This window comes from Myotis myotis, unplaced genomic scaffold, assembly GCF_014108235.1.
Source record: "Myotis myotis isolate mMyoMyo1 unplaced genomic scaffold, mMyoMyo1.p scaffold_m19_p_2, whole genome shotgun sequence".
Classification (NCBI taxonomy): domain Eukaryota; kingdom Metazoa; phylum Chordata; class Mammalia; order Chiroptera; family Vespertilionidae; genus Myotis; species Myotis myotis.
In genome coordinates this window covers 64,197,549-64,220,483 of record NW_023416324.1, presented here as the reverse complement: position 1 = coordinate 64,220,483, position 22,935 = coordinate 64,197,549, and the positions used below count along the sequence as shown (strand labels likewise).

At 38.0% G+C, this 22,935-nt stretch overlaps 1 protein-coding gene across 6 annotated transcripts in view; it reads right to left on the bottom strand.

The window, feature by feature from the left end:
* Positions 1–22,935, bottom strand: part of HS2ST1 (heparan sulfate 2-O-sulfotransferase 1) — a 153,481-nt gene that overhangs the window by 127,545 nt on the left and 3,001 nt on the right. For 2 of the 6 annotated variants that reach the window (XM_036349441.1, XM_036349442.1), the window contains one exon: positions 17,105–17,240. The exons of 2 other annotated variants lie outside the window; for them this stretch is intronic. The gene's annotated coding sequence lies outside the window, so the exon portion shown is untranslated. Of the gene's footprint in view, positions 1–4,934; positions 5,149–8,428; positions 8,535–14,554; positions 14,630–17,104; positions 17,241–22,935 lie in introns of those variants that run through there. 2 more of the 6 variants (XR_004974033.1, XR_004974034.1) reach the window with 2 other exon arrangements.

Sequence of the window (22,935 nt, the reverse complement as noted above, 5' to 3'; positions counted from 1 at the left end):
AAACATCTCATGCTTGTTACAAATGTAAATGTAAAGCTTAGCTTCATTGATACAGTAACTATCTGGACCAGGAAGTACTTGACCAACAGACTACTTCAGTGGAAACATGTGTTCATTGATGTCCTTCACCCTGGGAAGGCAACAGTACCTAAGACAGAAATTCCGGAAAAACTAGACAAAATGTATAAGACCACACCGGATGTCATCTTTGTGTTTGGATTCAGAGCCCATTTTGGTGGTGACAACACAACTGGCTTTGCATGATTTATGATTCCCTGGATTATACAAAGAAAAATGAGCCCAAACATAGACTTGCAAAACATGGCTGTACGAGAAGACGACCTCAAAAAAATAGAGAAAGGAACGCAGGAACAGAACTTAGGAAGTCTGGGGTACGGCAAAGGCCAAGGTTGGTGCTGCCAAAAAGTGAGCTGGAGACTGGGCAACAGAAGGAGTAAAGATCCTTCAGTGACTTTATCTGTGGTGACTATACAGATTTTTCATGAGAGGACTACTAAACTAAGACTTAAAAGAAGCCTAGAAGAAACAAAAATGTAGAACCTAGGGAGTCTGGTGATTGACTACATATAAAGAAAAAAAGAATCCAGGATGACTCCTAGAGTTTTCAAGCCTAAGAGATATGGAAATATTAAGGAATCACTGACAGAAGGAAACTAATTTTGAAGGCAGAAGAGTGGAGTAAGAAAAAGGTTGTTTTGTTGTTGCTTAAAATTTACTGAGTATGACACTAACACCTTACCTTACCTTATCAATGAAGGAAAGTTTATTTCTTCTTAGAGAGATGGGGGAGGGGGTAAGGGTGGAGAGGAAAGCAGGCGACTTGTTGCCTCAGCTTCAAGTGGAGACAGGAATTCTCTGTTTCCACTCATATATAAATCCCTTTTCACTTTCCACAGATAAATAACTAAAGTAATGCCCCAGAAGAACAGTCCCCCAAAAACTTGATTTTTCTTAGAAATAATACAAAATATTTTCATTACTTCTGAAATAATTTTATTTCTATTTTTTACTCTAAAAAGATTCATGACTTACAATCTTTGTTCCACCCTCTTCAGCATTACTTGAGCACTTTTCATGTGAACCAAATAGCATCAAGAACCACAATAATCTAATCAACAATAACCTATTTTTGCTGTGCACTGTAAATTAAAGTCTAGCTGAATTCTATTCATTATCTAAAATTTAAAGAGATTGATCTCTTATTTGACAGAGGATTTACTAAAAGATAAAAGAGTTGGCTGGTTTCGGTGGTGTTGGCACTGTTCACTGTTCCTGCCAACGACCTAGTCCCATAAACACTGAATCCTGTTCATCCAATGGTTCCTTGTCAACAAACCATAATCACATTTTGATGCACTTTAATAGATTTTAACAAAGTAGAATTGATCCTTTGTGTCCCCTTATAGCCTCAGTTTAGAAGCTTTTAACAATTTTTAACAGGAAAGTCTTTGAACAATCGGTACTGAACATTCAGATATAGGAGGATGAAAAAAATCTAGATGCAGAATTGGTTTTATCACTTTTCATACCTCTAACTGGTATATCAAGTTTCTGTTCATAAACACTTCCTTCCCCAATTTCACTCATTTTTATTTATTACTTAAGAGATTGATTTGGTTCGTGAAAATATTCCTGGAAAAGATAAACTCCACACAGCAGTTACCTGTGAAAAGGTGAAAGTGAGTCCAGTGAGAAGTACCAAAGGTTTTGATGTATCTGTGTTATTATGAATGTAGAATACTAATATTTAATAAAGCCTCAAGCTATATGGTAAGTATGTGGTTAGGGAGAAAATGGTATAAATTGCTTTGTCAGTCTCTCAACTCACCAAGCCCCACATCCTACTCTCAATGAAAGCTCTATGGCAAAGAAAAATTTTGGTCAAGAGGAGAAAATAAATAGTTTAGAAATATTATACATTTCATTGGAAGGCAAATCCAGGTACTTTCTAGAAGGTAAATGAGAGGAACAGTGTGATAGCACTAGAGACTGAGTAGGAAAGATTCCAAAACATCGGCCTGCACCGAATACAAACGATGATTATGATTTTTGCCAAAAAATTATAAAAATTATCCTTAATATCTTTTTTTTTTCTTTTTCAGTTCTACAGTTGATTACAGTTGCTTGGGCAACAACCTTTGGTTGGTGTGTGAGCAGCTTTTTTAACTTACAATGTATTCTTAATAGTCATGAGAATTTTGGTTTAATTTTTCATACCCAAATATGCTGAAATACATAGATAGTAACCAGTCTTTCTCCAAGTGACACCAATTACTCTTAGAACATTGAATATCAGTTTAAATCTAATTGAACTTCCCACCACAGCCTACTGAATTTAAGAATAACATGTGATGTCACCTAAAGAAGCTACTGAACATGCAGCTTTAGTAAATAGTAATTATGAGTAATTGAATCTATTTTAATAATATTTGCATATGCAACTTCAAAAATCTCCTTTCCAGTTTTAAGAATGTGAGAGAAAAATGACTAGAATGCAAATGGATTTATAAAACATCTTGTGAAGGAAATATTAGTAGGAAATGGACTGATCATTTTATTCAGCCTTCTGAATTATATGTTATATAGCTAACCAAAAAAAAAAAAAGAGAGAGTATTTTTCAACCCATCTTGTAACTTTTTATATTTTTTCTTTGCTTTATTTTTTCCCCATCACCATTTATCCCCTCTATACCCTCCTCCACCTCCACTCATCCCACCCCCCGTAACTTTTTATATTTTGAAGAAAATGACAGCTCATCAATAAAGATAGTGAATTATTAAGCCTTTTGGTCTTTTGAACAAATTTGGTAAAAAAAAACAACAAACTTTAAAATATAGTATCATTAACATTGCTCATTTTACAGTGACCATGGTAAACTCAAAAACATAATTTAAAATATTCATGATATATTTCTCTTGTAACTATCACCATAAATTTCAGGAACTAATAAGAAAATGTTGATATGCACTTGATCTATGTAGGTTCAGTCTAAATCTCTATAACCAAGGCTTTCAACCTTAGCTGCACAAGTGAATTATGTAGGGAACTGAGGCCCCAGCCACACCCCAAATCAATCAAATCAATGTTTAGAACATGGGATCCAGACAGAGCATTTTTGAAAGCTTCAGAGGTGATGCCAACCAATAACTGAGATTGAGAACCATGGCTCTAAAGATCCTAACAGTATAAATCTGAAAACATAAAGAGAAAACATAAACACATACATGATATGGAGTAAAAAAATTAAGTAGTCTTGCTTTTTTTGTGAAACAACACAACCTAACTCTTTTCTAAGTCATCCTGACATTCTTTAGCTCAAACTAATTAAATTTCCCACCACAAAAGCAAACTCACAGCAAACTGATGAGGTAAAAGAAATAGGCTACAGAACTGGAAGGAATGGAAACACCTTTTTACAACTGATTATTGTACACAGTTGCAATTAGTCTGTAGCCTGAAATATGAGTGAGAAGAAAACATTTATTTTTCCTAAATACTTACATTTAACTCTTGTCCTTAATGGAAATAAATGTCCAAATGATAATGAAAATTGTTCATTCCTATCAATAAGAAACATGAAGTTTGAAAGCAAACTTCAAGAAGCCCTCCTACACATTTTATATGGCAAGAAATTTAAATTGAATTCCTTTGCATAAACACTTCACAACTGTATTTATTTAAAAAAAAACACACACAAGTTATACATATGTTCAAGTAGTAATTGATATTCAGAATGAAAGACCATATAGAAACTCAAATCCAGTCTTTCCCTTAAAGGAAGTTTCTCCTACCAGCTTGCATTACTTTTTTTCTCAAAAGCAGCTTTTACTTTATCATAATAGTAGCTTGCACTTATACTGTTTTGACATTCCCTAGGCTCTCTAAGAATCAATTAATCCATCCAACACCTCTGTGAGGTGGATACTAATCTAACCCACACATTATTCTCAACTCCTTATTTCTAAGACTGTGAAAAGCTTACTCATAAGCAGTTACTGAACTGAGCCAAGGTGAATGAGACCAAAGAAATAAGTGAACACTTGCCAACATTCACTATTTTGGGGTTTTGTGTGTGTGTGTTTTTAACTAATCCTCCCCACCCCAGTCGATAAAAGAATGCTAAAACATGTGAACATTTATCCCACTGGTTTTCATAACTGGGCTATCACAAAAGCTACGTAGGAAGTCCTTGTTTCCCAGGCCCCCAAAGAAACACTGTCAAAGAGAACCAATATAAAAACCTCAACTGGGAAGAGGAAAAAAAAAGCTGAAGACAATGGGCAGGAGGAACTATTCATAGCAACTTAATTAAAAGTGATTGATATGTTAAGTATTGGGAAAGAAGATTCTAATTAAAATATTAAGCAACAATGCTTTAATTGAGTCTAGAAAATAACCCCATTCTCATACAGAAAAGTCTATGTACACTTTAATTTCAAATTTTCAGGCTGTTTACCTCTGTAAGAAAATAAGCCCACCCAACTTCTCATTAACTTAGAACAGCACTCGTGAAAGAATGTTTCTAGATGCAATCCATCTTTAAACATAAAACAGAATATACTTTATATATCCTTCTACCAACACATCTTTCTTTTGACCAGAAGAAATCAACCTTATCTTTCCTGCCAGAGGATTTCAGAGTATTAATGTTACAGTAACTGCACAGAGCAAGGCATCTAAGCTACTAGGTGTACCAGTTAATAATGCGGATTTTGTAATCAAAGAAAACACGGTAATTTCAAGAGAAACATCAAAAGTGCTTTATTCAAAGTAATGTCCATCGCTAGCTATACATTTCCCCCATCTTTCAGGAAATTTGTGGATACCGTCCCAATAGAACTTTTCTTGTTTTGAGGGAAACCATTCAGAGACTCAATTTTCCACTTCTTCATACGTTTTGAAGTGCTGCTCAGAAAGTGCATGTGCCATCGATTGGAACAAGTGATAATCTGAAGGAGCAAGGTCTGGTGAATACGGCGGGTAGGTTAATACTTCCCAGGCAAGATCTTTTAACGTGTCTTTAACTGGTTTTGAAGTGTACAGTAGTTTCATAAAATACTATCATTGAGGAAGCTCTGTAAAGGGTACACCGGAACTCTCTATAGTTGTGCAGTTTCCATGGTAGTCTAAAATTATTTCAAAATAAAAAAATTTTAAAAATATAGAAAATACATCTCACAAGAAATGTGTATAACAAACAAAATAAATTATAAATTTCCAAAATGTAAAAGAAGACCTAAATAAGCAGAAATATGTTTCTATATGGGGAAGTCCAAACATAACAGTATTATTCTAATTATATTATTAATATTAAGCTGTTCAATTTATAATTCTAATGCCTTTTTAAATTTAACAAAATGATTCTGGGGTTCAACTGAAATAATAAATAGGCAAATAAAGCGAAGTATCATGCAGGAAGGATTATCCCTACCAAGTATGAAAGGATATCCTATATAATAAAAGCCTAATATGCTAAGTGTCCAGTCATCTGTTCAACCAATCAAAGCATAATATGCTAATGATATGCTAAGGCCACTCACCCACTCGATATGACATGCACTGACCACCAGGGGGCAGATAGTTGACAGGCCGACCAGTCGCTATGGTGTGCACTGACCACCAAGGGGCAGATAGTAGACTGGTCAACCAGGCGCTATGACGTGCAAGAACCACCAGGGGGCAGACGCTCCGACCAGTACATTAGCTTGCTGCTGGGTTCCGGCCAGTCAGGACTGAGCGAAATGGGCCAGACGTGCCCTGGAGCCCTCCTGTGGTCCCTCCCCAGTTGGCCAACCTCCTGTGTTCCTCCCCGGCCTTGATCTTGCACTGGTGGGGTCCCTTGGCCTGGCCTGCACCCTCTCTCAATCCGGGACCCCTCGGGGGATGTCGGAGAGCCAGTTTTGGCTCGAACCAGCAGGTATAAAATGCTAGTATGCAAATCAACCAAACGCGTAACGACCAGACACTATGACGCGCATTGATCACCAGGGGGCAGACGCTCAATGCAGGAGCTGCATACTGGTGGTCAGTGCGCTCCCACAGGGGGAGCGCCACTCACCCAGAAGCCGGGCTCACGGCTGACGAGACCAGCAGCGGTAGCAGGAGCCTCTCCCGCCTCCTCGGCAGTGCTAAGTATGTCTAACTGATGGCTTAGCCACTCCCTGCAGGGAACAGGCCTAAGCCATCAGTCAGACATCCCCCAATGGCTCCCAGACTGCAAAAAGGGCACAGGCCAGGCTGAGAGGACACCCCCCCCCCCCGCTGAGTGCACGAATTTCATGCACTGGGCCTCTAGTAACACTATAAGAATTGAAAGTAGTGTAATCCTAACACAAGAATTGTTAGACAAAGCAGTGTAATAGGATGGCCCAGAACATACCCTATTCCCAATATCTCTACAAACCTAAATTCCAGATGAACTGAAAAATAAAAGTAACAATAAAATTATGTGACAACTTATAAAATATTATTAAGAGTTTCTGGTCTTAATGCAAGAATATAGAAGTCATTGTTACCATCCTCACAATAAGAAAAGAACTGAACTAAAAAATCAACAACTCTTCTTACTTCCATCAGAGAATTGAGATCCAAGAAAAACTGCTAGCCTGAGAACTGGAGTGACGGATGAATACAGGAAATCACAGCTTACAAGAAGCAAAAATTCACAGTTGACTCCAGTACTATAATTGATGAACTGCTGAAAGCTAAGTGTGGACTAGCTCAGAAAATGGGCAGTCTTGGGGAGGGAGACTTTCCTGGGTTTTACATTCAGGTGCACCAACAGGTTCACACTAAGAAGATCTGAGAAAAATCCTCTCATAATTCCAACGAAGAGGTGTGGGAATGGGAGGGAGTAACCATTTTGAAATAGCCTGGAGCTCTCTCTGTTTTCCATAGCCAAGTCTTGCCCTCAAAGGAAATTGTTTTCCCAAAGGTTAACCAATCTGGGGTTAAGGAAATACCTAACTTTGGTCCTCTCTAGCCTTCCTGTCTCACCTAAGTAAGTGTTGGGGGAAAAGGGACTAAGAAGCACTCAGGAAAGTCATAGTCAAGAGACACAGGCTCACTAAAAGACAGAGAGCTAATCATCTATATATCTATATACCTATATATCTATACATATGCCTAATATGCAAAGTGTCCCCTTGGGAGTTCAACTGACTGGGAGTTTGATTGCTCGCTATGATGTGCGCTGACCACCAGGGGATGGTGCAGAACAAAGGAAGGCCCCCACTGGCAGCCTGCAGCTGCTAGGGCCCCTACCTGTCCAGAATTTCATGCACTGGGCCTCCAGTAGGATTAGAGAATGCTTCCTCTTCCTCCCCACCTTACCTACTATCAATAACTCTCCTATATAACAAGAGGGTACAGCTGAAAAACTATGAGCCTCAGGAACTAGCTAAGGAAACTGAAAGACAACAAGCACACTAAAGGTAATTTTAACCTCTGACACCACAGTTACAACAATTCACAAACACAGCCTAACCCCTAACCAGATAACATAAAACCCTCACTAAAGGCCTATTTGCCTGAGTTCCATTTACTCAATACACCATGTCCAACTATCAACAAAATAATTACAAGCTATGCTAAAATGCAAAAAAAAAAAAAAAAAAAAATCCCCATGTCTCTTCTGAAGAGACAAAGCAAGCATCAGAATCAGACTCATATATGACAAAGATTTTCAGAATTACCACACTGAGAACTCAAAAACTATGATTAACATGCTGAGGGCTTTGATGGAAAAAGTGGACACCATGCAAGAACAAGCAGATAATGTAAGCAATGTAAGCATAGACATGGAAACCTTAAGAAAGAATCAAAAGAAAATGACAAAAATCAGTAACACTGTAACAGAAATGCCTTTGCTTTCATCAGTAGAATGGACACAATGGAGTAAAAAAATCAGTGAGCTCAAAGATATGTCAATAGAAACTTCCCAAACTGAAGACAAGAAGGAAAAATAATTTAAAACAAAACAACAACAACAACAAAAAACCCACAGAATATCGAAGAACTGTGGGACAATTACAAAAGATACAGCATGTGTATACATGTACAATGGGAAGATCAGGAGAAAAGAACAGAAGAAATGTCTAAAGCAATAATGGCTAAGAATTTTCCAAAATAAATGAGAGACACCAAACCACAGATCCATGAAGCACAGAGACCATCAAGCAAGATACCCATTGAAAAAAAAATCTACACTTAGGCATATCATATTAAAGCTACAGAAAATCAATGAAAAAGTCTTGAAAGAAGACAGAGGGGAAAATATTTTATGCAAGAGGAACAACCTTAAGAATTACATAGGACTTCTCTTCAGAAACCATGTAAAGAAGACACTGAAGGGAAATAGTGTGGAAAGAAAAAAAAAGGTGTTGAAAGAAAAAAAATACCACCAACCTAGAATCCTGTATCCTGCAAAATGATCCTACAAAGGCGAAGGACAAGTCAAGATTTTCTCAAAAAAAAACAAAAATTGAGGGAACTTATCATCAGTAGACCTGCCCTGCAAGAAATGTTAAAACAAATTCTTCAGAGATGGAAATGATACATGTCAGAAACTAGATTTACATAAAGAAAGGAACACCCTTACAGAAATAAATGAAAGTAAAATACCATTATAAAATTGTGTCTGTGTGTGTGTGTCTCTTTACTTAAATATGTATTTTTACCAAAGGAAAAAGCCTAAAGGATAAATGATTTTGACTGTATCAAAATCAAAATCTACTGCACACATAAAAATACCATAAACCAAATTGAAAAGCTAGCTACTATCTAGAAAAATTTATGACAAATAATTAATAGTCTTAATATATTGGGTTTTGTGTTTGTTTGTTTTTAATCATCCACAGTTTGGGGGTGGGAGAGTAAAGGGGTGACTTCTCTGACTAGTGAATTTGGGAGATGAAACCAGGCATGCTTTACTCAGGGTCTCATAGATCCTTTCTCATTTACAGCCAGTCTTTCTGCAGATGCCCAAAATTCTGCTGCTCTGTGCTATACAATTAAAAGACAACATTCTGCCTCTGTAAAGGGGCCTGCAGTTGTCCAGTGCAGTGGCTGATTAGATAAATCTTAATCAGAGATAAAGTATTGGGAGGGCCATTGTGGCTACACATCTAAGCCAATTTTTCCAATTAAGCTTTACCCAACCAAAATTGTGATCTCCATCTGACTCCCTTATATATTTACTCAACTGGTACAGAATTCGGGGGGCGAGTGGGGGGAAAGGGAGAGGCAGTATCAATTATCTGCCTCCCAAACCCAAGCAGTTATCTGCAATATTAGCCATGTTTGATAACTTCATCTAAATGTTTCCCAAACCAAGTATTCACATTAAGAGGGCTAGAATGTAGATATATAGAAAGAAATATATAGATGGAGAGATAAGTACAAATAATTTGTTTTCAGGTAAAAAAGATTCAGCCCATTGAAGAGAATATTCCCTCTGGGACACTGAGTATCTTGAGGCATCAGAAGGATAAAATCAGGAGTAGATTTACAATGTGAAGCTAATAAAGTTCAACTTTTAGGGCCATACAGTTGGCATGGGCCCTTCCAAAAGTATTAGACATGATTTTATATTCTTTGAAAGGACCCCTAAAATTATAAAAGCCTGAGCACTCACAAAAGCTAGATCAGCTCTGGATGAAAACCAGGAAGAAAGCAGAATAAAGTCATATTCATTCTAGATTGGAATCTTTCACTGTAGTCCAATTAAAAGGGTCTGAAACACAAGTTACTATAAAAATTATAGAATATTACAGCTAAATGATCAAGGCTGGGGAATGAGCCTCTTGTGCCCTTGACCAAATGGAACCTGCAACCCTTCCGTCTGAGGGCCAACACTCTAACCACTTAGCAAAACTGGACAGGGTGCAACTGAATTTGTAATGTGTAACTTTTTTAAGGCAACTACTTTGACAAATAATATATTTTTGTCCCATATTTTATGAGCACACTATAATTATGTTACCATTTTCAGAACTATTCTCAGGAGCACTGAAGGAAGACAGACTCACCATATTAACTTAAACCAAATTGTTGCACTTTTCCTGCCTTCTTCTGTCTCCTCCCTTTAAAAGAACTCCCAATTCGTATGTCTAACAGTGAATGTGCTTTTAGTACCTATCCTTCTTATTTTCTACTACTACTACTGCTGTTCTATATAGAAAGTGGAAAAGACTGACAGTTATTACTATTTATTAAATCAGTAATTTTAATTTTATAAATCATAAATGAATATGTTTGATCATGGCCTAAAATAAAATGTTATATGACTTTTGTGCATCACTTTATTTATGCAGTAATTTTTTAAATCTCCAGGCAAGATTTAGGCTATTACTGCTTTGACTATAAAATAAATGGGTATATTACATTAACTATGTGAAATTTTATGTACTATACCATAAATAACCAGAGCAATTGTAGAAGAAAAAAAATAAAAGCAACAGCTGCCCTAACCGGTTTGGCTCAGTGGATAGAGCGTTGGCCTGTGGACTGAAAGGTCCCAGGTTTGATTCCAGTCAAGGGCATGTACCTTAGTTGTGGGCACATCCCTAGTAGGGGGTGTGCAGGAGGCAGCTGATCGATGTTTCTCTCTCATCGATGTTTCTAACTCTCTATCCCTCTCTCTTCCTCTCTGTAAAAATCAATAAAATATATTTTTTTTAAAAAAAGCAACAGCTTTCCTCACAACTATCTTTAAGCTTTGGCAATTTTATTTTAGATTCAATGTTAAATTTAAATTAACAAGACTTTCCCACTTCACTTTTATTCTGGACCAAAATGCAAGTATGAAATGCGCTTTCCCTGACTCCATAAGTAAAAGACAACAAATATGCTATCACTCCAAAATTTATCTCAGAACCTTAAGTGTTATATCTCATTGCAGTTGAAAAGATAATCTATAGCCATCTCTTTAGTGTTTTAATACCTCAATGTCGACTAAAAGAAAAGAAAATGGGCTAAAAAATTTAAGATGGCAATTATTTAATATCTACACAATTATTTAACTCTTTTCCTACCTCATTCTGCCCTTTTCATGCATTCCATATTATAGGTACATTGTAAATCTCAACAATTTTTCAGGAAAGACAGGATTAACATGCATGATAAACGTGAAAAAATGTATAATATAATTCAAATTAGAAAATCAATTGCAAACTTTTAACTACAATGACCACCATTTAAGTAAGTCAAAAATCTCAAAACCAGCTATAACACACATCACATAGGACTCCATTTATGGAGACTATAAAATAACCTACTATTTTCACTAAGTAATTTTTAGAACTACCTCTTATCTCAAAGAACATTATTTTTAGAGACAGGAACATATTTCCCCCATTAACTGGTCATTCCCAAAGCATTCATTCAACATACTATAAGTTTTACTTTAATCATTTCTTTTAATGTTTGAAAAAGCTCTCTTCCTTACCTCTTTGCCTCATCTCTCTTATCATTTCTCCTATAAGAGCCAATCCTATTCTATTTAATAAAAGAGTAAATATGTAAATTAACCGTCACTCCACAACAAAGATGGAGGCGCCCATAGTGGCCAGGGTGGGAGCTGGTGGCGTCGCCCAGGCTGCGCGAGCCCAGTGTCCGCTGGCCTCGGGCCGCGCGAAGTGGGGGGAGGGGAGGGGCCTCGGGCCGGAGGCCAGGGCTAAGTAGACACGTAAGAACATACAAAATCTTGCATACTCAGTTAGGCAGGCAGGTAAAAGTTTTCAAATTAAACTGGTAATTCAAGGTGGAGGACAATGGAAGAGAATGGTGTCCTAAGACATTGCTTAAATAGAAAACAAAACAAAATAAAGCCCATTCTAACTGATGTTATTATAAATTCAGAATAAAATCTATTTAGAAAATTATAGGTTCTCTTGATAATTTTTTCTACATGGTAATTCCTCAAGGCCTAGACTAACATACGCTTAAATTTGTGTAACCCAAATGAAAACTAAGACATATTCTCCACTTATGGGATACTACACTTCATATGAGGATAAAGGAAGGATAGGTCAAAGATTCGTGGAGTTCTTTAATTCTGTCATCCTCAATTCTGGATCAGTAAACTCACTAAGAAATGAATTACGAAAAGTCTTGAAGGCACCATTGAAATAAAAGTAAATGGAGCTCCCAACAAATCCGCATCTCATTCAAAATGTTTTCACTGCTAATTAGAAAAACAACAGTTACCCACAAACATAAAAAATTATTGTAATATGCAAATCAAATCATTGCTATATTCATGAAACTGTGTATAGCAACTTCACAGGTTGACCAGTAGTTAAGAATAATACTATACTGCAGGAAACAAAGAAGTAGCAATCCTATCTAATAAAAGACAAATAGGGTAATTAACCGTACCTCCGATACACTTCCCATTGGCTAATCAGGGCAATATGCAAATTAACTGCCAACCAAGATGGCGGCCAGTAGCCACGCAGCTGATGCGAACAGGAGGCTTGCTTGCTCCAGTGATGGAGGAAGCCAAGGTTCCCTGCCTTCCGCGGCCCGGCTCTGAGCCTGAAAGCAACAGCTCCGAAAGCAACTATGTTTCAATTATAGAAGCTAAACAAACCCCAGATACCTGCTTTCAGCCGGCTGCAGCCTCAGAGCTGGAGCGAGCAGGATGGCAACAGTGTTTCAATTATGGCTCCAGTGACAGCCATAGAAAGTAAATAAATCCCAGAATAAAAAGAAAAACAAGAAACAAAGAAGAGGTTGGGAGCTTCAGTCACCCACCAGCCTGAAAACGGCCCTCAGCCTCTCACCTAGACTGGCCAGGCACCCCAGTGGGGACCCTCACCCTGAAGGGGGTGCGACCACATGCAAACAGCCATCAGCCCCTCATCCAGGCTGGCCATGCACCCAAGCAGGACCCCCACCCTGATCCTGGACACCCTTCAGGGCAAACCAGCCAGCCCCAACCCATGCACCAGGCCTCTATCCTATATAGTAAAAGGGTAATATGCAAACTGACCGTAACAGCAGAAAGACTGGGAATGACTGGTCACTATGACACACACCACCAGGGGGCAGACGCTCAATGCGGGAGCTGCCCTCTGGCGGTCAGGGCGCTCTCACATGGGGAGCTCTGCTCAGCCACAAGCCAGGCTGAGGGCTGCCAGTACAGCAGTGGTGGTGGGAGCCTCTCCTGCCTCCTCAGCAGCGCTAAGGATGTCCGACTGCAGTTTAGACCTGCTCCCCGTTGGCAAGTGGACATCACCCGAGGGCTGCCGGGCTGCCAGAGGGATGTCTGATTGCCATCTTAGGCCCAATCCCCAGGGGAGCAGGCCTAAGCCAGCAAGTGGTCATCATCCCCCGAGGGGTCCCAGACTGTGAGAGGGCACAGGCCGGGCAGAGGGCTTCCCCCCCTCCCCCATGCACAAATTTTTGTGCATCGGGCCTCTAGTAATATATAATGAAAGAGGTGATCACAGCACAATTTACCTCACATAGTCTCTATCATTCTGGCCTACCAAATTTTGTGATTGATTGCAGAATGGCAAATAACTGTTGATTTAAAAGCCTTTGAACCTGTGTCCCAAAGATTCTTTGGGATACTTATAATTCCAGGAATAACTGTAAAAGTACAACCTATTCTATTCTATATATTTTTAATTTTTTTAAAGTTGAAATTCATAAATTAAAATGAAGGACACAAAACACATTTTCCACCCTCTGTCTGAGAATATGACAATGAATCATAGTGGGAAAACTGACAGTAAAGGAACTATCACATAAAACTTTTTCCATATGAAGAAATAAGCTTGGGTTCCTCTTTCTTCACCAATTTGACTATCATAAGTGCTTTTACAAATATTTAGAAGCAAAGGAGTTATTTTACACATGTATGCACATACACAGAAATTCTCCCATCACAATTCAAAGTTAATTTGCATTTTATAAAAGTCTATCTTTAAAATGCAAAGTTAGCAAAGATTAGTTGGAAAGAGTGAAGAAAGTTTAGGCATGTTAAAAAGTCAGGGCTGCCTGGCTGGTGTGGCTCAGTGATTGAGTACCGACATATGAACCAGGAGATCATGGCATGATTCCCGGTCAGGGTCAGAGCACATGCCTAGGTTGACGGCTGGATCCCCAGTAGGGGGTGTGCAGGAGGCATCCCATAAAATACTCTCTCATCACTGATGTTTTTATCTCTGTCTCCTGCTCCCTTCCTCTCTAAAATCAATAAAAATAAAAAGCCAGAGCTTTTTGATAATTTACATAAAAGTAAATATATCTCTATCTTTAGGAGCAAATAATAATATTCATCACCAGTGACTTACTCTTTCATAAGAAAGGAAAGAAAGAAATAGCTATTCATAATGTCAAATCTATAACTCCTGTAACATCATCATTTGATTTACCTGAACACTTATCAGACAAGTGTGATCCTATGAGGTGGGGCACTGGGGAAGCAGCAAGAAATGTAAACTCTAAACTCCATTAAACCAAAAAAGCAACACCACTAAAGAGAAAGTAGATACATTATTATCACTATCAACAACAACTTACAATTGTAGTTTCTATAGTTTCCATCTTCATATTCATTATATCTTTTGAAGATCATTTAATTTTCTCAATAACTCTCTGAGGAAGTTTCCGAAGTCATGATGGATTGCCATTGGTGGAAAAAGCAAAATACCATATAAGACACATGGGTAAAGAAGGAAAATATTCTAAACAAGTACATAAAAGACCAAAGGGACGTCAAAGTAGTCATGAGAAAGAACTAGGCTATAACTAGTCACAGGTTTAATTAGTCAGAGTTCCAACCTAGGACAACAGAAAAAGGGTACACAATGGCATCTCATCAACAGACATTCCTCAACAGGCTCATCTCTAGTCAGAGACTATCACTAATAATTCCCAGGTTCGGGAGCAAAAATCACACACAGCCCTATTTCTCCTCATTGAGAAACCTATTTTGAGACACTAAAATATCATCAGAAGTTTGTCTGCTTTTTTTTTTTTTAACCTTCAAAAAATGAAGGGAAGATAAATTTATTCTAGAGGACAAAAGTGAATGCTTTTCATTCTATCCTATTTAACAAAACAAAGAAACTGTCTATCAAAATATACCTTAAGATCATGTTTAGCAGTCTTTCTAATCAGCTCTTCTATGAAGGAATCAACTGAGCTAAGCTGGTTTTTTGTTAGCAGTACATAACACACCAGGAACATGGAACATTTTATTAAAGAGATGGGTGTGTTTTGTTAAAAAGCAATAAAACTGTGGTGAAATATTTTTAAAGACTGGCAATTAGAGGCAGCTTCCTAACTCCAAATACAAAATAATCACAGATTTCTTAGTCATAGTAGATCAAGCATCTGTGTCAAAACTGATGGCTAAACTAGTTTCAGCTTGACATGGACTGAACATTAACCAACAGTCAATTACAAGGTTGAAGGAGGATTTTACTGATTTTATTTTAATCCAACAACTCAATTAACTCAAAGCTCCAACATTCCTCCCTATATTCAAAATATTACATTTCTTATCATTGAATACTTAAGATATTGTTCCTTTATATTATACCTTAGAAATTGAGTTCCCAAAGGAGAGGAAAAATTACCAAAATATTCCAAAGTTAATGAAAACTATAAAACCACAAGTCCAAGAAATTCGACCAACCCAAAGCACAAGGGACATGAAAAAAACTACAGCAAGGCCCAATGTAATTAAATTACTTAAAACCTAGTGACAATCTTAAACGCAGTGCAAGTATAATATATATATATAAATACATATATAAAATCTGCCAGCGTGGCTCAGTGGTTGAGCATCGACCTATGAACCAGGAGGTCATGGTTAGATTTCCGGTCAGGGTACATGCCAGAGTTGAGGGCTCAATCCCCAGTGTGGGGCGTGCAGGAGGCAGCAGATCAATGACTCTCTCTCATCATTGATGTTTCTCTCTCACACTCTCCCTTTCTCTCTGAAATCAATAAAAATATATTTTTAAAAACCTCAGATATAAACCTATCCATATCAATAATTACATTAAATACTTGTATGAGATGAAGGATGAACTGTGACTTTGCTTTATTTTCTTCCTGTAATTTATGTACAATTTTGTACAACAATCAGTGAAATTAGCACCAATCTTTTTAAAATTCGTCTATGCCTTGAATAGGAGGGAGATTTTTCTCACTTTATTTTATCTCTTTTTTTTTCTTCATTTTGCTTCAACAGCAAGGAACTGTTGTGTGAACAAATGAAAATGTAGAGAATAACTGTAAAGTGTTTCTGAAATCTAGTTTTGTGTATACACTGTAACTTCACAGCTCCAATAAACTCTGCTTACATTCAAAAAAGAAAATGTTCTAAGTACTCCTATTTCCAAGGGAGATTGTAAAATTAAATGTAAGCTCTGAATACATACTGCCTACAAGAAATCTACTTTAAACAAACAAGTTAATATTTTAAAAATGAGATAAGATACCCTATGCTGATGCTAGTCAAAAATGGCTATGTTAGTATCAGACCAAGTTTCAGAGCAAAGAATATTACCAAGGAAGAAGAAGGTCTCATAATGAAAAAGGGATGAATTAATCAAGAAGACATGCCGTTCCTAAAAGTTCATGCACAGTACTTCAAAATACATGAAGCAAAGAATAACGGAACTTCAAGAGAAATAGATAAATCCACTATTATCACCAGAGACTTCAAAACCGTTCTCTCTATAATTGAAGGAACAAGTAGGCAGACAGAACCAAAACAATTTTCCCAACCAACAGGACCTTATTGACATTTACCGCATACTCCCCCCAATAACAAGAGAATATACATTTTTCACATTCTCACAGAACATTTACCGACAGTTTATATTCTGAGTCATAAAATAAGCCTATCTTTTATAATATATTTATTCAAAAGGATTCAGGAAATTCAAATATGTATATGCTTCCCCTTTCCATAGTATCCAATTTTAACTGGTAAATGACTGTCAGCTAAAAACCCCATTTCCCAGCCTCCATCCTTGCATGTAGATGGTGATTGGTCCATGTTAATAAACTGAGGATAAAAAAACCAAAGAAGTTTAGAAAAGGGGACTTGCTCACCCTTCACCCTGTCTTGTTTCTTCTCTGGGTGACGGCAGAGAACTCTGAAGTCTGAGGGGATGGCAGAACTGCATACAGAAGGTACCCAAAGACCCTGAGTCACCCATGCAGAGGAAAATCATCCCAAAATGATCACCTAATACAGCAAGGAGAATGAAAAAGTTATTTATTGTGGTTAGCCAATAAAATTGCGGACTTTGTTTTAAAAAGCAGCTAGGGTAACTCTGATTCAGGAAGCTTCTAAGGATTTTATGCAAAAGATTAACAGGATTTGATTTACATTTAAAAAGGATTACTCAAACTGTTATATTAAGAATAGTTTATAGGGAAGCAAGTGTGGAAGGAGAAAAACTAGTTAAAACAGTAATCCAGGGAAGAAATGATGAGTATTTTGAATTATTAGGGTGGTAACAGTGAAAATGTTGAGTAGTAGTCACAGTCTAGAAATATTTTGAAGGTAAGGCTAACAAGATTTTTCTGACAGTAGAAACAGAGTGTGAGAAAAAGGAAAGTCAAGTAAAACTCTAACGATGAGTGAAGATAGAGGTCAGAGATAAAATGGGTTAGGATTAGATGAGGCAAGGCAGTGGACAGAGATCAGAAGATCCATTTTAGATATTGAGCTTGAGAAGTCTACCAATTACTCAAATAAAATTTCAAGAGGGCAGCCAAATAACATCAATCTAATGTTCAGGAAATTGGTCTGAATTAGAAATATATATATATTTGGAAGTCGTCAGCATATAAATCACCAACAAAGGGAGAGTAAATAGAGAGGAGTTCCAAGAACTGAGCTCTGGTATATTCTTTTAGGAACTTGAGGAGAAAAGAAGAATCTAACACAGAAGACAAAGTAGTGACCAGTGAAATGGGAAGAAAACCAAGAGTATAAAATCTTAGAAGTCAAGTAAAGAAAGTTTATCAAAAAAGAGGAAGTTATCAATTTCTGCTCACAGGTCCAGTACAATAAAGACCAAAAACTAAACTGCTCCATTGGTCAAGAGAAAGTATTGTTATGTTTTATGGTTGGGAGAAATAATAGCATATTCATATGCTAATAAGAATAATCCATGCCCTAACGGGTTTGGCTCAGTGGATAGAGCATCGGCCTGCGGACTGAAAGGTCCCAGGTTCGATTCCAGTCAAGGGCATGTACCTTGGTTGGGGGCACATCCCCAGTGAGGAGTTTGTGGGAGGCGGCTGATCGATGTTTCTCTCTCATCGATGTTTCTAACTCTCTATCCCTCTCCCTTCCTCTCTGTAAAAAATCAATAAAATATTTTTTTTAAAAAAGAGTTCTTACTGCCTCTAATCTTATAAAAAAAAAAGAAGAAGAAGAAGAAGAAGAATCCAGCAGAAAGAGAGATTATTATTATAGGAGAATGAGGGAAAACTTCTGGAACCATTTCCTTAAGTAGGTGAGGGAACAGGACCAGATGCACAAGTGGCCCAATAAGCATTTAATCTATAGTTAACAGACAGAAAGGCAGAGTATATAAATGCTGTTATAAGTAAGTGGATAGGTAATTGTAAATAATTAGGCTACAGTGAACCATTATTAAAGTCCATCTATAAGGACATCCCTCAAAAGTAGTCTTTCTGGAGAGGTGTGTTTGAATATTCATTATTATTTCAACTTCACTAAGTGCCAAAAAGCTATTGGAAGGCTCAGCAGAGTGGTAGAAAGGCATCCTGGGGTTACCTTAATTGAGATCACTATTTCAGGTGACTACTTCAAAGCACTAGAAATTCTATCCAAGACTCATAAGTGAGGCACCAATGAGCAATTCTAGAATAACTGCATTCCAATTATCCAAAGTCCTCTAAACAGTCACTACTGTGAGGTTTTCAAACAATTTCAAAAGTAGAGAAATCTAGCATTCTTGGGAACATTTTAAAGGTGTTGTATGGTTTCAGGCACTTGTAAAAACTACCCAATTCCAAAGAGCAGTCTAATCTTGGCCCTGGAATTATTAGTTCATTAATTTAGCAGTTCTTAAGAACAGTGAGTTACAAATTTCACCAATAAAAATGACTACATAATCCATTCTGAATTACTGCCCCTTATGGAAAATATTATGCCCTAAAACATTTACAAACTTATGTAGTGGCATTTTAAGCATATGAACAACAAATATTATCTTAAATTCTTAGACCCTATAGAAAATAAAAATTATCAAGCATATAATTCTAACATTTAGGTAACAAAGTTTCATTGCACTGTTCCACAGTCAGCATTAGCAACAGGTATGTTCTTGAGATTCAGAAAGGGCTCCTTTGTAGGAAATAAAGCAACAAATTCTGACACACACAGTTCTAAGTAAACAACTAAGTAACTAGTAAACTATGTAACTTTTCATTTGGACTCCATGTCATCTTCCATATCTCATTAGGAAAATTAAATATACATTTTAATAACCTGAAGTTTTTTTCAGTGTAACACCCAAAGAAATTTTTTCTTAACTTATATGCTTATATCCAAAATGTAACTCAGAAGCTTCATGTTGTGATATGTTACTGTTATAAACAAACAAAAAACACACTCCATTAAATATGAACTATCTATTACAAATCAGTGATTCTTACCATTAACAGGATCTCATACTTCTTTGCAAATCTGATGAAAGCTATGCATATAATTTCAGGAAATTCATGAATGCCATGAAACCTACCAATAGGTCCCTAACATTTGAATAATACTGACTAGTGGAAAAAGATGGAGTCCAAAACTGATCCAAGAACATACAAAAACATAATCCTATCTAATAAAAGAGAAACACGGTAATTAGCTGTATGTCCGCTACCCTTCCCAATGGCTAATCAGGGTGATATGCAAATTAACTGCCAGCAAGATGGTGGCCGGCAGCCAGCAGCTTGAAGCGAACATGAGGCTTGCTGGCTTCAGTGACGGAGGAAACCAACGTTCCCCGCCTGCCTTGCTGGCCTCTGAGCTTGCAGTTTGAAACATTGTTACAAATATAGAAGCTAAACAAAACCCCAGAAACCTGCTTTCAGCCCGCTGGGATCTCAGAGCTGGAGTTGATACAGTGTTTCAATTATAGAACCCAAACAAACCAGATACCTGCTTTCAGCAGCAGAGGCCTCAGAGCTGGAGCCAGAGCTAAAGCTGGCCCAGAATAAAAAAAAAAGAAAAAAAGGAGCGGTTGGGAGCTTCAGGCACCCGCCAGCCTGAAAACAGCCCTCAGCTCCTCACCCAGGCTGGCCAGGCACCTCAGTGGGGACCCCCACCCTGATCCAGGACACCCTTCAAGGCAAACCAGCCGGCCCCCACCCATGCACCAGGCCTCTATCCTATATAGTAAAAGGGTAATATGCCTCCCAGCACCGGGATCAGCGGAGCCGCGAGGCCTCCCAGCACTGGGATCAGCGTGACAGGGGGCAGCGCCCAAACCCCCTGATCGCCCTGAGGCTCTGTGTGTGACAGGGGGCGGGGCCACAACCTCCCTATCTGCCCTGCTCTGTTCTTGACAGGGGAAGGCGCCCCAACCCCCTGATCAGACCTGCTCTGTGCCTGATAGGGGGGAGCTCCCCAACCCCCTGATCGCCCTGCAGCTCTGTGTGTGACAGGGTGCGGCGCCCCAAACCCCCGCCCCCCACGGGCCCTGCTCTGTGTGTGATGGGGTAGAGCCATAACCTCCCCATCGGCCCTGCCCTGAGTGTGACAGTGGTGGCGCCCCAACACCCTGATCGGCCCTGCTCTGTGGGTGATAGAGGGCGGCGCCCCAAACCCCTGATCCGCCCTGCTCTGTGTGTGACAGGGGGCAGTGCCCCAACTCCCCTATCGGCCCTACTCTGTGAGTGACAGGGGGAGCTCCTCAACCCCCTGATGGGCCCTGCTCTGTGCATGATGGGGGTGGCGCCGCAACCTCCCCATCGACCCTGCCTTGAGTGTGACAGGGGGCGGTGCCCCAACCCCCCAACCGGCCCTACCCTGAGCATGACTGAGCGTGGCATCGCAACCTCCCGATCCGCCCTGCTCTGTGCATGACAGGGGGCGGCGCCCCAACTCCCCAATCAGCCCTGCTCTGAGCCCGACCAGGGGGCTGCACCTAGGGATTGGGCCTGCCCTCTGCCACCCGGGAGCAGGCCTAAGCCAGCAGGTCGTTATCTCCCGAGGGGTTCCAGACTGCGAGAGGGCACAGGCCGGGCTGAGGGACTCCCCCTTTCCCCCAAGTGCACAAATTTTTGTGCACCGGGCCTCTAGTATATAAATAACTATAACATACAATGAGAAAAATGGATTATTAACATAATATTTGCCATAAGTGACTATTCATTGAGAGCTATTACAAAGAAATCTCTATAAACATATGAATGCTTTAATGAGTTAAATGTAAAAAAATAAAAATTATGAAATACAGTAACAAAATATAGAGAATGTACATAATCTCGATTGGGGGAAGTCTTCTTAAACAAGAATAAGAAACCTACTTGCCTAACATAATATATTTGACTGTGTAATTGTTATAATTTCTGTATAAGCAAAATGCACCATTAAGTCAAAGGGCACATGACAGACTTGGAAAAAACAGATGTAAAACATATGACAGATAAAAAGATTACTAATTATAATACTTAAAACAAAAACCTAAATATTGGTAAGATAAACTACCCAATAGACAAATGAAAATGAACTAACAACTAAACAATGTTTAACCTAATTAGAAGTTGAGGAAATGTAAATTAATGGAACAACATATTTCACAGCTTCAGACTGGCAAAAATTAAACACTTACAGTATTCAGTGTTTGTGAGCGTGTTTTAGCAATGTAGATTACTATAAACTTTTGGAAAACTAGTTTTTTGGAAAATAAATTTTAAAATCTCTTATATTATAAAATGCATATATCCTTTGTCCCAGCAATCCCATAGATAGGAGAATTTATCCTAGTGAAAATGACATCAACACACAAGGAGTTAAATGGACATACTAGGGTATAAAGATGTTTCTTGTAACATTGTTTATAATACCAAAGAAAAGAAATTATAAAAAAGCAAAAATAAGCTGGGGCTTAATGGTCATTATTGGCAAAATGGCATAATAATTTACGATAAATGCAAACTATGCAATATTATACAGTTATTAGAATGAGTACGTCAAACTTATATGTATGGACCTGGAAAGCTGTCTATGGTATTAACTGAAAAAAAGCAAAGTACAGAGTAACATGTATACCATAATCTCATATTCATTAAAAAAACAACAACCTTATATTATGTGATACTGTTTTTCTTAATGAATTCCTGTTTATATAGTTAATTTCCCAAGTAGTCAATGAATACACCTAAGTTTTGAGCATATTTACTGCTCTATTAGGGTTTCGCCATCAAAATACCCTTAAATCAAGGTACATAAAGCACTACCAGACAACACAATCCTTTGGAATCTTTTACAACACAACAGAAAAGATAAATAATAAAAACTACTTTTAAGAGCAAAAATGTTTAATAGTTTTTCTAATGCCAAAATAAGAATGCTTTTTAATATTGTGATTTTACACTTACAGAAAACCACCACATTTTTTTTTCTGTAGCAAAAATAAGCTATTTCAGTTGCTTCATTGGGTAATATAATTATGTTCATTATAGAGATATAAACAAGAGCCAGACATTACACTAAACCAATTCCTTTGTGTCAGAAATTGGATTTTCTCAAAATGATATTCATTCTTCACAATAAATGCAATTAACATGATATTACAGTTTAAAAATTCTATTCAAACTGCTAAATCTTAGTATGATGTTAATATAAAGTCCCAAGCAGCCTGGTATAATTAAAGGAACACACTTGATTTGAAATCAGATGTAAC